Consider the following 13762-nt stretch of genomic DNA (forward strand, 5'->3'; position numbering starts at 1 on the left):
GATCCCAGCGTTGTGGTTGTGGTATAGTTGTGCAGCCCCTGGAAATTACACCTTCGGCACTATGCTCCGATTCAGAGAGAAGAGAGGAGCCAGCATACCAGCAACAACCGAGAAAAAGAGTGTATAAAAGTATAAAACCGTACCTACTTTCTCTACCTTACTCTACTACACCAAACTGTACTGAATTGTACTGTACTGTACGATACTATACGAGACTGTGCTCTACCCAGCCGTCTTGCATTATATGTTCCACTACAACTATACATGGATATAGACATATTAAAGGATCCCTTGCCTGGCGCTGAGATCCACAGTTCTTTTTTCTCTTCCTCCTTCAGCTCCTTGTTATCCTATCCCATTGCTCGTAGAAGAAAGAAAGAAGGCCGGAATCTATTACCCAAAGTCCCCAATGGGATATCATCTCACCACTCGCGTTATACATATTACAGTGCATAAAATTTTTTTTACCCACATTTATACACGTTTACGTGGGTCCATATACATTCGTTTTATATCTATTAGTTTTTCTTTTCTCGAATAAGAATAAATAACTACAATAAGCACCCGAGGATCTTTCTTTTTTTAATTAAACCTCCTTTGTCGTCTCGGGGGATTTAATGATTCGAGTGAGTGGACAATTGAAGTTTTACGGTAATAGTAATTACTAACGGATTGTGGGGTTCAAATATTTTATTAGAGGTTTTTTTTTTCTAGTTATTTTGAGATTAAAACGTTTGAAAAATTTTATTCCCTGCTCTGTAAAATTAAACTAATCAAATTTCTATTTATTGAAAAAGCAAATATAAAAATAGCAGTTTAAAAATAAATCTACTAAAATTTTAGTAAGCCTATAGGGATTACTTTTAAATTATTTATTTTTTTAATTAATTTAAAAAATCAGGGAACTTAAATTCACTACAGAATTGGTAGAAAAATAAATTTGGCATTTGTGAAATTTTATTTTACAATTAGTAAAAAATATTCTAACTCAAAAATTGGACCATTTTCACTGATTGAAATAGTTGATAACTACTTATTACTAATAGAGTATACTTATAATATTTTTAAAAAATAATTATTGGCTAGTAATAATTAATTGTTTACTCATTCGGTTTTAGAGAGAGAAAAAAATTGCTACTATGGCCGATTTTTATTTAGGGCTATATCAAACTATATCTGGTTTGATGTGGGCTGATATCGGTTAATAAAGCAATGATATTTGGCCATATAAGGCTACGCATAACGATAAAATTTTGATTTTAAACACTATTATTGATTTTCATATATTTTCAGAAATATATTAAAAATGTAAATTAAAAAATATTTATTTATTTATAATTTAACAGGTCAAACATAACTCTCTTGTAAGGAGATGATTCAGGGTTCATAAGCCATCTGTTGGAAATTCATATTACTACACAGAAAAAAAAATGTTCTTGAATCAAGTATATATATTTTTGAAAAGCTCAATATGCTTGATTTAAGTAGAAAAATTCTTGATTTAAGAAAATTTTTCTTGATTTGAGGAAATTTTACTTAATTCAAGAATTTTTCTCTTGAATCAAGTTAATTTTTTTTTCTTTGTACCTTTGATTAAAAAATTACAGCTTTGGTTCTTTTATTTGAATCGTAATTACTACAAGTGCGAATTATACACCAAAAATAGTTTCATAACTCTACAAGTAAAATCCAAAAATATTTTTTTAATTAATTCGTAAATTCATAAAAAATTTATAAAACGATAGTTTCGAAATTGATTCTTCCGATAAAGTAGTACGGAATCTAGTAAATAATTTTTTCATTAAACAATTATAAATATTTTAGCTCAAAGTTTAATTATTGAATTCCTACACCTAACATTTTTCATGAACAACTTTTTTTGTTAATTTTATTAATTTTTCTAAAATAACAGACTTATAAAGAGTTTTGTAGTTTATTCATGGATTCATAAATAATGCATTAATAATTATCAATATTTTTTCATAATATAAAAAGTTAACAAAAAAGAACGAACATAGCAAAAAATACAATTGACATTTAACGAACTGAGCAAGAGAGCAAAATAATACTGATAGTCTCGGGAGAAATTGTCGAAATTTTGGTTTTAAAAGATTAAATAGATCAATAGGTATGAGTAATTAATGACCTCATATCCGTAACTAGAGTGTCTCAGAAATGTCAGTTGATTTAATAATTCTGTCGATAATTTTTAAACAAATGTCACATGATACTTGGTGAACTCGTACAAAGTTGCATATTTATAAGAGTCGACCTGGTAAAGTTGAAAACGTAGGTTAATTTGTGTCATAATACCGATAGCAAAAAGGTCTCACAATTTCGTATAAACACAATTGGTAGAAAAAGGCTCGAATCGAAGTTAGGTTTATCTAATTCAATCATCAAAAATCATAAAGTGATTTTTAAACAGATAAATTTCTTCATTTTAAGAGTTAAGTTAATATTTCAATATAATTAAATCAAAATCTTTTAAAATATAAAAACGATAAAGCCATTTTTTTATACAATTTATGGTAGTGTAGATTCAAAGTATTAAAAACCGTTAAATCGTGAAAGGTTAAAAAAAATGGAATGGTGAGTTCATTGGCCATTCGATAATTTCACAGTTGGTTTATTTTCTCTGATCATTAGAATCACACTTGAAAAAAGCAATCCTGTAAATTTAATCCGACATGCGAAATGGGTCAACTTGCATGGAATAAATCACAAATACTTACAAAATGTTTTTTTTTTAAACTGTATTGTGCAGCTAATAATTAAACGAAAACATAAATACCTATGTTCTCTCCTGAATAATTGATCGAGCTTAATCTTCTCGAATAATGGGCGCTTACAGCAATAATAATACTTATTATGATTATCGATATCTTACTACAGAAAATTGGAGAGTAGCTTCAGAAACATCAATAAATTTTCCTATAGGACCAGTGGTGGCTTTCCTTGAGTACCATTTTTTTTCGAATTTAGAAATACGAAAAAATAAAAAAATTCTTTATGCTTTTTTGTAAAATCGATGGTTGAATTAAAAAATTAATTAAACAATTAATGAATAATTTTGGAAAGAATAAAATTGAAAATTTTTTTTAATTAATAAAATCATTTTGTTATTCAACAAATAAAAAGTATGTCACAATTTTTTATTTAATAAATTTTTCAATTAGAATTTTTTCCCGTAAAAAAAATTTTCCATAGCTTGTAAATTTATTTTTACAACTTATAGTCCCATAACTTTATTAGAAAATTCTAACAGATTAGGCAGATTAGTAACTTTACATTCTAAACAAGAGGTATTTCCTCAAAAAAATTCAATAACTTTTGATAAATATTCGTTAACAGCTAATGAAAGTCCTTTTATTCTAAAAAAAAAAAAAAAATATTTATCAAAATTTGAAAAATATTTATTTACTTCAAAATGAATAAATTGTTTCCAAACAAATGAATTTATAAAAAGTCAATTCTTTCATCAGTGTACCGCTCCAGGTCTAATCTTACCACAAATAATTTCCATAATCGTCTAAATAAAACAACCCCTCAAAATATTCAATAAAAATATTGAAAATGATCCCAACCAAACACCCTAAAAGACACCCTCCTATCCCATATTTCTTGCAAAAAAAAAACCCAGCCGTAGCTTATCCTCTACGTACAATGTACATACAATATAAATTAGGAGGAAAATAACCGAAGCAGAGCCAGCAAACAACCCAGCTAAGAATAATAAGATCGAAAGAGACAGTTAAAGATAGAGAAAGAAGGAGACAGAGAGATTGGCTTTTGCTCAGTTGCCCGAGGTCGAGAGCTAGTGACTATGAGTTCACGGGACAAAGGAAACTTGTGTCGTATGTTAGCTACCAGACGTGCCATGACACACACGCTACCACATACCCTGTTCTCAGTCACACACCCGAACTAACTAGTAAGCCAAATGGTTGCATCCACACTCATACCCTCACCCAGACTTGTTCTCGTCCTCATCCTCATCCACAACTCCCACACTCGAGCCGCCACTAATTCAAGTATTAAATTTACACACATACGTATCTCAATACAACAATAATTTCAAGTAGATGTTAACCGCACTACTAGACATATCAGGGTATCTGACATACACAGAGTTAGGACCTAGAACGGAGAACCTCCAACCTATAACACATAACGGAAACCACCGTGTGTTCTTCAACATAATGTTCTCCTCTCCTCACACTCAACATTGGACCTACACATATACGACTGCTTTCTTGCTCGATCAACACAAATATGCCACAAAGATTATGTCTAGGGGTCTAGTGTGTATGTATGCATAAGTATGGATATAGAGAAACGGGTTGCGTCTACAAATAGTTGAATTCGGTAGATTCAAGCTCAGGAAATATGTGCGCTCTATTGTCTACAAATATTAATCGCTGGCTCAAGTTGGTCTGTTACTGCTGGTGCTGGTGCTGCTATTCCTGCTATAGAGAAACTTGAGGGTTGGTGTGTTCTATATACATCTATATGTGGAAGAAGGTAGATGCCTTTTGAAAGGTGTATAGCACGGGTTGAAGCACCTTACCCATTTCCAACAGTAAGTCCGTAGTTCTCTCATCTAACTCTATCGCTGTACATATAATTCGATATCGGTATACCTATATCACTCGTCACGTCACAACTGCAACTGCACTCGGCACTCCAACTGGTGCGGTGATATTAGAATACTTGCTGGATTGAATATGACCAGCAGCTTTGCTATATACCACCGACAGCTTTTGTGTACATCAGTTGAAACTCGAAACGAATCTGCAATATTGTCCCGCCAAAAGTTGAGTTTCGTGGGTTGGGTTGAGAGTCAACCAAAGATGTTGTTCCAGCTTCGTGGGGAATGAAATAGAGGTTTGCCAAGATGCTGTGTGGTTAGTCGCTAGCTATTACCACTTACTTCGCATAAACTACACGCGCATTTCCGAATGCGGTTCCTTATATTCCATTCAACGTCCGGACTATGGTATATGGCTCTGCTTTTACCCAGTTCCAATTCTGTGACCGAGCGTCCAAATATTACCCTGAACTCTAATAATACTGAGTGATATCAGTTGGTCTAGATATGATTGAAGTATGATAGTGATTACGCTCTGAGTAATGCTTTTGACAACAATTCTTTAAAAATTAGAAAGTTTATATTTGAAGATATCGACGTAATCATTGCAGATTTGATACTTAACTAAAGTTACCTTGAAATTTAATTGACCTAGTTTCATCAGACTATAGATGAGAATAAAAAGTAAATTGTTACTATGATAAATAATTTTTGAAAAAATTTGTTCGTCAATTATCATGTCAACTAAGAAAAAATGGGTTTAATATTTAATTAAACTAAAAACCAGCATCAGATAAGCTCCCTAAAATAGAAAGAAAAATCTGAAACTTAGAGAAAAAATAATCTTAGAGCTCAGCGTCTCATACTTAACTCTTTTGTTAGGAGATGGTTTAACGATCATGCACCGCCGGGTGGAAATTTTCAGTACTATCCGTAAAAAAATTAAAAAATTTTCCTAATAAGACTTGATATGCCCATGTAAGGCCTGATATGGTCATATGTACGATTTACAATTTTTTGGTTGAAAGTAGTGTTAAAAGTATCCAATAGATGGCGAATGATCACTGAATCGTCTTCCTAAAGAGAATTAAATTTGAGGTATTAATTTTTAAAATAAAAATCATTTTATAATAATTTACGGAGCTTAATTGACGTCGGTGTTAAATTTAATCAACTACTAAACAAATTTTAGAATATTACAAGATGCTAATAAGTATACACATTTCTAGAAAAAATTGAAAAATCATGTAACATTTTTTTTTTCTTATAATGATTATATATGACCAGAGCAGAGCATTTCAGAGAATTATTTCACGAGTATACTTAAACTGACTGTTCTTAAAGCTTTATGTCTTATAACAAGCTTCGGTATTAAACTAACGAAGGTAACATAAATTTCTTACTAAAAATTCATCCAAGTGTAAACAAATAATTTCTGCGCACAAGCTGAAAGTTTAGCATACCTTACCACGATTTAGCACGTGTACAACATAAAACAAGGGTTAACAATGCCGCGTAAACAACTGAAACCATGAAAATGCTGGAATTCGAGTCAAAGCGTTTTCAACGGCAATCAATTTAAATTGTTACACTTGATTTGTTACCAAAAAAAGTCCTTCCTAAATTTTGGTTTTATTTTCTTAATTAAATTAAATAAAGCTGAAAAGTTCGAAGAATTTATTGAACATTTTAAATAACGATTCACAGTTAGCTAAAATTTTTTTCATGAATCATTAGAACAAAAACATTCACATGAGAGTTTTAACGGCACATTTTCTATCAATACTAACCAAAAATGAAAGGTCAGTGCGATTGCTCGTTTTAATAGTCTCAATTCATTATCTAGCAAACCTTTTATTGAATATAATCCAATTAGTTAGAATAAGCATGTTCTACAAAAAAATGGTACATTTAAAAAACGAATTAAATAAAACAAATTCCATAATGCCATTAAAAATTTTTCCGTATAAAATGTGCTGAGTTATTTTAACAAAAAACATAATTCAAAGAACAAATTAACATTTGTAATTCCGAATAGATGATATGTTACACAAGCATACAAGATACTATTAAATTAGTGGCATAGTTGTAGGTAAGTATGAAAATCATAAGGGTAATAAGTGTTGAATTATAGCGCGATATCAATCCACAACAACTTAATCCAAAATGCCAGAGGTTATTCACTGATAATAATGAACAGCCATTAGTTGCACGTTTCCCAAGTTACTGAAGGCACCAATGAATGTTGGCACGCTATATTCGATTGCTTTGAGCGCGAAAAAAAGTTAAACAAGATTATTGCTCTCTTGTACTTATACTTTTACATATATTACAACGGATACTAATGTAAGGTTTATGTGTAATATATAACACCACATATCACATAACATAAAAGAGTTTTTATGTACAAGCGTTGAGGCTTTGGGTTATTATCAGAACGCACCTTTGACAAGGCGCAATATGAAAGGCATATAGGGACGCGATAGTAGTATGAACAAGTTAAAATTTATGGAAGGAGTCGAGGTCAATAAGTAGAGCTGCCGTGTGCCGTGAGCCAGAAATCAGAAATATCGCTTCGGATGTGTGAACTACAACAATTACCACCACCATCAGGCTATTTTAGCCAACATAGTTTATCCATCTGATAAGCAGATATAGAACAATGAATTATGCTTAATTGTGCGAGTATTATATATTGTTTGAATAATTAGATGCTTATTAATCAGAAAATATGCTTCATTTTTTTTCAACATATGCGACTAGTTAGAAACGAATTATTATTATTATTATTATTATTATTATTATTATTATTATTATTACTGTTGTTAAATGAAAAAAAAATTTTATAACATAATAGTAATGTATACATCTGATAATAAATTCACTTAGGATAGAATAAACAGCATGATAAAATTATGCAAATACCTTGTCGATAAATATAATCCTTTTTGAAAGAATATTGAACGTTATCTTGATGTATAATTCAGTGGCACGAGCTCTAGCTGTAGAAAGTCCGTAGCAATAATCGTTTACATAAATCCATGTAAAATTTGACATATGCCCATCAATAATATCTTCTACATAAGAGTTAAATATATATACTAAAAAAAAAAAAAAAAAAAAAAAAAAAAAAAAAAATATCAAGTTAATTAAAGTCGCTGATAGAATTCAAATATTCAATGAAAATAATAAATTTTTTAGGGTGAGTTTATAAATGTATTCTATTATTGAAAATTAATTGTTATTTTATTTGAAATTTAATATAAAACTGATAGTAGTTTTACTATTTGGAAAAGTATAACAGGTTTATTGGTATTTCAGTGGTTTAATTCGTTGATAGATATCCAGATACTTAATCTATATTGATAAATAATTAAATAACATGAGCAACTGACTTAAGCGAAGGAAGTTCTATTTAATTATGTATTACGGCATTTTAAAGTAATTACGAATAATTAATTGAAATCAATGCACCAAAAGTTTCAAATTGAGTTAACTTTTTTTGCTTTCATCTATAAGGATTCGATTATCAATTCTATCACTTTCATAATTCATTTGAACAAATTAGGAGTCTGGTGACTGAATATATTTAACCTAGATGAACAAATTACCAATTATTTACTGACGGCATCGCTGTCAAAATTTTTAGGATTTATCAACTGGGATTCGAATAACGAAAGATTGACAAGTATACTATATACTTAGTATGTCGACAAAATTTGACAAATTGACTTTTTTTGAAAAATGGAACATAACAATATTATGCAAGTCATATTAAAATTTTAAAGGTCAAATAGTTTAATAAATAATTTCATCTGTCGAATCTGATTTAATCAATGTTAAAAATAAATCGATTTTACCGTTTGCTGTAAAATTTTATAAATGTGATATGAGATATGACGTATTAGAATGGCAGTATCGATATTGTATTTACTTGTATCCATTAAAATTTTCAATTTTAATCACTGCCAGTTCATGTAAAATTCAATAAGTATTACTCAAAATAGAAAAGAAAGATCACTTCTCATTTTAAATAAATTAGTCGATGTCAAGACTTGACTTGAAATTACTTAGTAATTTCGTGGATGTGTAATTCACCAGAATTAAAATAAATCCTTACAATAAAGGATACATGAAGATACATGAAAATATGAAGTTAATCAATAGTCGAAACTCGCAAAAAAACGGGACCTGATTCCTTATTGGTCAAAATTAAGGCGCGCACCAAGCGCATTATTTAAATTTCTAGTCTATTTGAAAATTAAATGATCTGTATTCAGTTTTTTTTTCAATTAATCAATAACAAAAGTGAAATATTGTTGAAACTCTTTATCAATAAGTTATTTTTAATTTTTTTTTTAAATGAATTTATTTAATATGTCAAAAGCAATATTTGATTTAAATTCGTATTTGCAGTAACGATTATTTTTAACCTTCAAGCTTGAAATGATTTACAAATAGCACCAATAACTTGTTGTATTACCAATTCCATACAATAATAAAATTTATAGTCACACAATAGATGAAAGCGTTTAAAGGTTTTCCGAAAGTTTGCAAGTGCTGATAAATTCTGCGCAATTGAAAACGCTATTACTAGGTATCCGATCACTTTGGACCATAAATACAAATTTTGAGACGAACATACAACTCTGAGCCATTACAGTGGATGCACAAACATGGGAATATCTCCTCAGTTTATTACCTCGTTAATACAGAGTATAGTGCAGTACAGTGTTTCGGAATCCCTCCTATTAATAGATATAGATAGTATAGTCTGAGCCAGAGCACATCTATGCCAAGGTAGCTTCCCTGACGAGTCCGTTGACACACTCGGAACGAAACTATCACCTACTATATCACCCACTGTGCGCATGGAAGATGAATTATTAGTTGACTACTGAATCAAGGAGTAATTAGTCGAGGACCTAACGATGATTTGTAACAGTGCAAAGAAAATTATGAGAACTAAAATCTCTCTTTCTAGCAATATCGGTTGATTTATATTATCAATATCAATATCATTTTCTCCAGAGCTTGATCATTAATCCAAATAAAATCTAACTTCAAGGTTATTTCAAAATTGAAATAAACAAAATCCATTTTATAAAAAAAAAAAAAAAAAAAAAATCACTGATTTTCATAGCCGGAAGTTAAAAATTGAAAATATTTTTGCTGTTCACTTTTTTTAGACATTTTTAAAATACATAAAAAAATTAAAAATCAGAAAAACTTTTTTTTTTCAAAACAAACCTTTTTTACGTTCAACTTGATATAACAAATACCTGGAAAAAAATATATATACTCATAGTGTTTTCTATTTTTGTAAAAGTGTTATTTTTTATTAATTGGCGTCCGCGTGAGATGTTTAGCATTCTACTTGTTTTAACTGAAAATGTATCCTCTAATTTAATTTTCAGTATTCAATTGAAAGAAAATAACGTGTATAAATAGTACACTGTAAAAAAAGCGGTGTTAAAAATGGAATTAAAATGAATTGAAATGAGACAACATTTATTCGAAAAAAAAAAGTTTCACTGTAAAAAAAATCACGCCAAGTTTACGTTCACAAAAATACTAAGAAAAATAAATTTTTTTCTTTAAAGTTTTATTGGTTACGTTAACAATTTTCGATAGTAAATATAACTGCCTACTGCAAAAATTAACTTAGATCAGCTTAAATCAATTTTTTTTATAGCAGTTAAGTTCATTCAAGTTAATTTTTTCAACTCGAGTTCATTCTAAGAATTACCATCGTATATGCATCGATACTACCATTCTAATACGTCGTATTCCACAATTAGAAAATTTTAGAGCAAACGGTAGAAGCAGTAGTTTATTTTTAATATTGACTAAATGGAATTCGATCGATGAAAATATTTATTTAAAAGTAAATATTAACTTATTTGACCTTTAAATTTTTTATATAACTTGCACAATATTGTTATGATACTATTTTTAAAATAAAGTCAATTTGTCAAATTTTGTGAGATACGACATTAGAATGGTAGTATCGATATATAGGATTCAAGGATAAATCGTAGAGGCACCAACGAATGAGAGAAAGTGTATATATGATTGACTGCATGAGTTGATCTAAGTGGCTGAGAAGAAGGTAAGAAAGAAAAAGTAATTCAAGAGAGGTAAGGCGTTTTGTGCAGGCAATGACACTCTCAACGTCTACGTCTTCATGTCATTACTACGACCTGTAAAGAAGAAGATGGAAATTTTCATAAGTCGGAATAGGCGTTCGGAAAAGTGGATGTAAAAGGTCTAGATGATAATTCCATCTCGCAAAATAGAATCAAACCCTGCATATATATGTGGCGGTTCGACTCAGATTTGTTAGATGGCGCGAACATCGCGCGCTTTTCACAAGTACTGGTCTTCAACCTGTTTCAATATTTTAAAAACTACAATGCATCGTTAATACTACTTGAAAATTATTTGGTGTAATTTCTTACTTTCGGGAAAAATGATTGATCAGCTCGTTTGGATCGAACTATTATCGAGGTAGAGTAAGAGAAAGTAGTTTGATATAAATATATAATAACCATAAAAATAAAGATAATGATAATGGTCTTTCTGATAAAAGGTGATTTTCAGCACATAGTACAGAAGATAGTCTCGAGTGTTTGGAATCTTAGTTCCTTCATTCTACCCGTATTCTATAATCTAGATACTAGAGCTAGTCTTCTTGCCACTCACTCGCTCAACAGATGCATTAGGCTAATCTGCCGTCGAGTAGGTCTTGAATGCCAGACAATGAGTAAACACGAAATGCAGCACCGAGGCATTTAGTTGAGGATTTCGATTAACTATATATATATATGAGAACTTAAGCTGCAAGTGTCCTTCATTGTCAGCCATTTATTCCAATGACCCGATTCCATAATATATTATAAAAATTATAAGTCATACTTTATGACTCAACAGAGTTTAAAGTCTCTGTAATTTAAGCCATTTATTTGAGAATTTCTATCTCCACTTTGAAAGAGGCTTGTTTTTTCATTATTTTTACTTTTTTATCATATAATTAAGCATCACACAGGAAAAAAAATGAATTCAAGAAACATCTTTCTGATCCAAGGAAATTATTTTGAAGAGAAATGTACGTTTTGGTTTCTAGAATTTTTTGTCTTGAAACTTGTTTTCTTTACTAAAAGAAATCCTACATCTTCGATCACAAGTATGTTATCTTCAATTGATAAAATCAAATTTTTTCTTGAAAAACATACATTTCAAAAACTAGCGATAATTACTTTTTTTATTTAGGAATTTAATATTCTTGGCTCAAAAATAAGTTCTACGATTCAAAATACCAAAAATAAAATCAAAATTTTTGATGATATAGAAAATAAGAAACATAGAAAGAATGTTGGCACTCTTCTCTTGTAACAAGTTCATAATATGTTTAATCAATGGTACAACGTATCGTAATCTTCAAAAAAGAAATGCTCGTGTGAAATATAGGTAATCTTATTTAAAACTAGCAATATGCTTGGTTAAATTTATAAAATTTTTGAATGAAGAGCTTTTTCTTTTTTGCTAAAAATTTTATTCTCTTGATTCGAGTGAATTTTTTTTTAAATAAATTTGAATTGAACAAATCGAAACACGGTTGAAATTTTAAAGGAAGTATTTTTCTTACATCAAATAGTTTTTTCAGCATACATTTCATGCCAACGCTTTTTAAAATAATATGAAAGTAAATAATGATGAAGTTGAAAATATTATCTCAGATTCTTGATTCAAATTTATTAATTTCAAAAAAACGCAATTGACTCAAACTGTTATGTTTTAAAAAGTTTTTTTTCGCAACATCACGAACTTATTAAACAGAAAAATAAGTCTAATAGTTCGTGTCAGTGGTTGTAAAATTTTCAATGATTGAAAAAATCACTAATTATAACAGACACAATTTTTTAATAAATTGTCTGAACTATTGTACTCGTATATTGAATATTCCTTGATTTTCATAGGCTGAAAATTTTATAATTTAACAGAAAATTCAATACTGCTTTACGAGAAATTTCACTTCGCAAATTCAATCTGCAGTATGAAATCTTTTTTTAATCGGATAAAAGTGAGCTTTACGAGACATAACCTTTGGGATTTTTTTATTACAGATACGACTGTACAAATGGTATAAATGTATGAATGTATGATAGGTATCATGACACGAATGCAACGCGATGACTCTTACTGACAACAGATGACTTAGGAGAGATGAGGATGGTATATGAGAGGGTTGATGTAAAATCTATTACGTCTCCCTCGAGACTTGTAGGTTATTCATCATGCAGTTAGTGGCCTTGCACGTCGCGCCATCAGGTGATCCACGGGGAATATAAAAACACCGATTTACGTTTTAGATTATTTATTTAGTTTTATTGTTATTCGGTGTTGTAAAACTACAACAACCCCTAGCCGTTAAATCGGAGTCAGGTATCGTTAAATTAGGAGAACTATAACTTTACTTTCTGTTCATTTTTTTTCAACATATATATTTTATTATTATATCATTACCATCATTATTATAAATTGTAATACGATCTTTTAAGTTCTAAAACGAGTACCTATCGTAGTAACGTTAATATGTGTTGAAAATATAAATGAAAACGTAAAATATAATAAAGAAGTTCGATATTTTAGTATTTGCAATTCCCTATTTCTTCAAAAGAATACAATAAAATGCTTATTTGAAATACGCTTCATTCCATATTTATTGCTCACCGGCCAAGATACGACTCGAAATATATCATTTTAAAGAATAAATTCGATATTCCTTCTTTTTCAACTGTAATCAACTTTTTATCGTATTGTTTTATTTTTTGTTTTTTATTATGCGCACCCAGCCTTTGGGTCTTTACTTAACTCTCTTGCAATTCATACGTTCCTAGAATTTGTTTGTAATTTATGATAAGACTTTAATCTGTGTGCCAGTGCGCCCATATTTTTACAGCTACAGCCACCAAAGTGTTTCATTTTTTCTTTGATATAAGACATAATAATGACTTCTATATTTTTATGATCGTTTACTTTTTTACCTGTACGATGATCATACTGAAAATTAACGCTTCGAAGTTTCTTAGTTAATTTTATAACAAGCTATAAAATGCATTTGAAATTTGTTTAATAACATTATTTTTAAAAATTTACACTGTTCACACC

The 13762-nt window shown here is 29.7% G+C and overlaps 1 long non-coding RNA gene across 1 annotated transcript in view; it reads right to left on the reverse strand.

Annotated features, from left to right (window-relative positions):
• LOC141532609 (uncharacterized) overlaps positions 1–13762 on the reverse strand; it is a 243400-nt gene that overhangs the window by 142171 nt on the left and 87467 nt on the right. The window contains exon 4 of the long non-coding RNA XR_012480117.1: positions 7517–7692. This is a non-coding gene — a long non-coding RNA (uncharacterized LOC141532609). The remainder of the gene's footprint in view (positions 1–7516; positions 7693–13762) is intronic.

Source organism: Cotesia typhae, unplaced genomic scaffold (assembly GCF_013202065.1).
Source record: "Cotesia typhae breed Kobodo isofemale line unplaced genomic scaffold, CoteBio_Ctyphae contig_65, whole genome shotgun sequence".
Classification (NCBI taxonomy): Eukaryota; Metazoa; Arthropoda; class Insecta; order Hymenoptera; family Braconidae; genus Cotesia; species Cotesia typhae.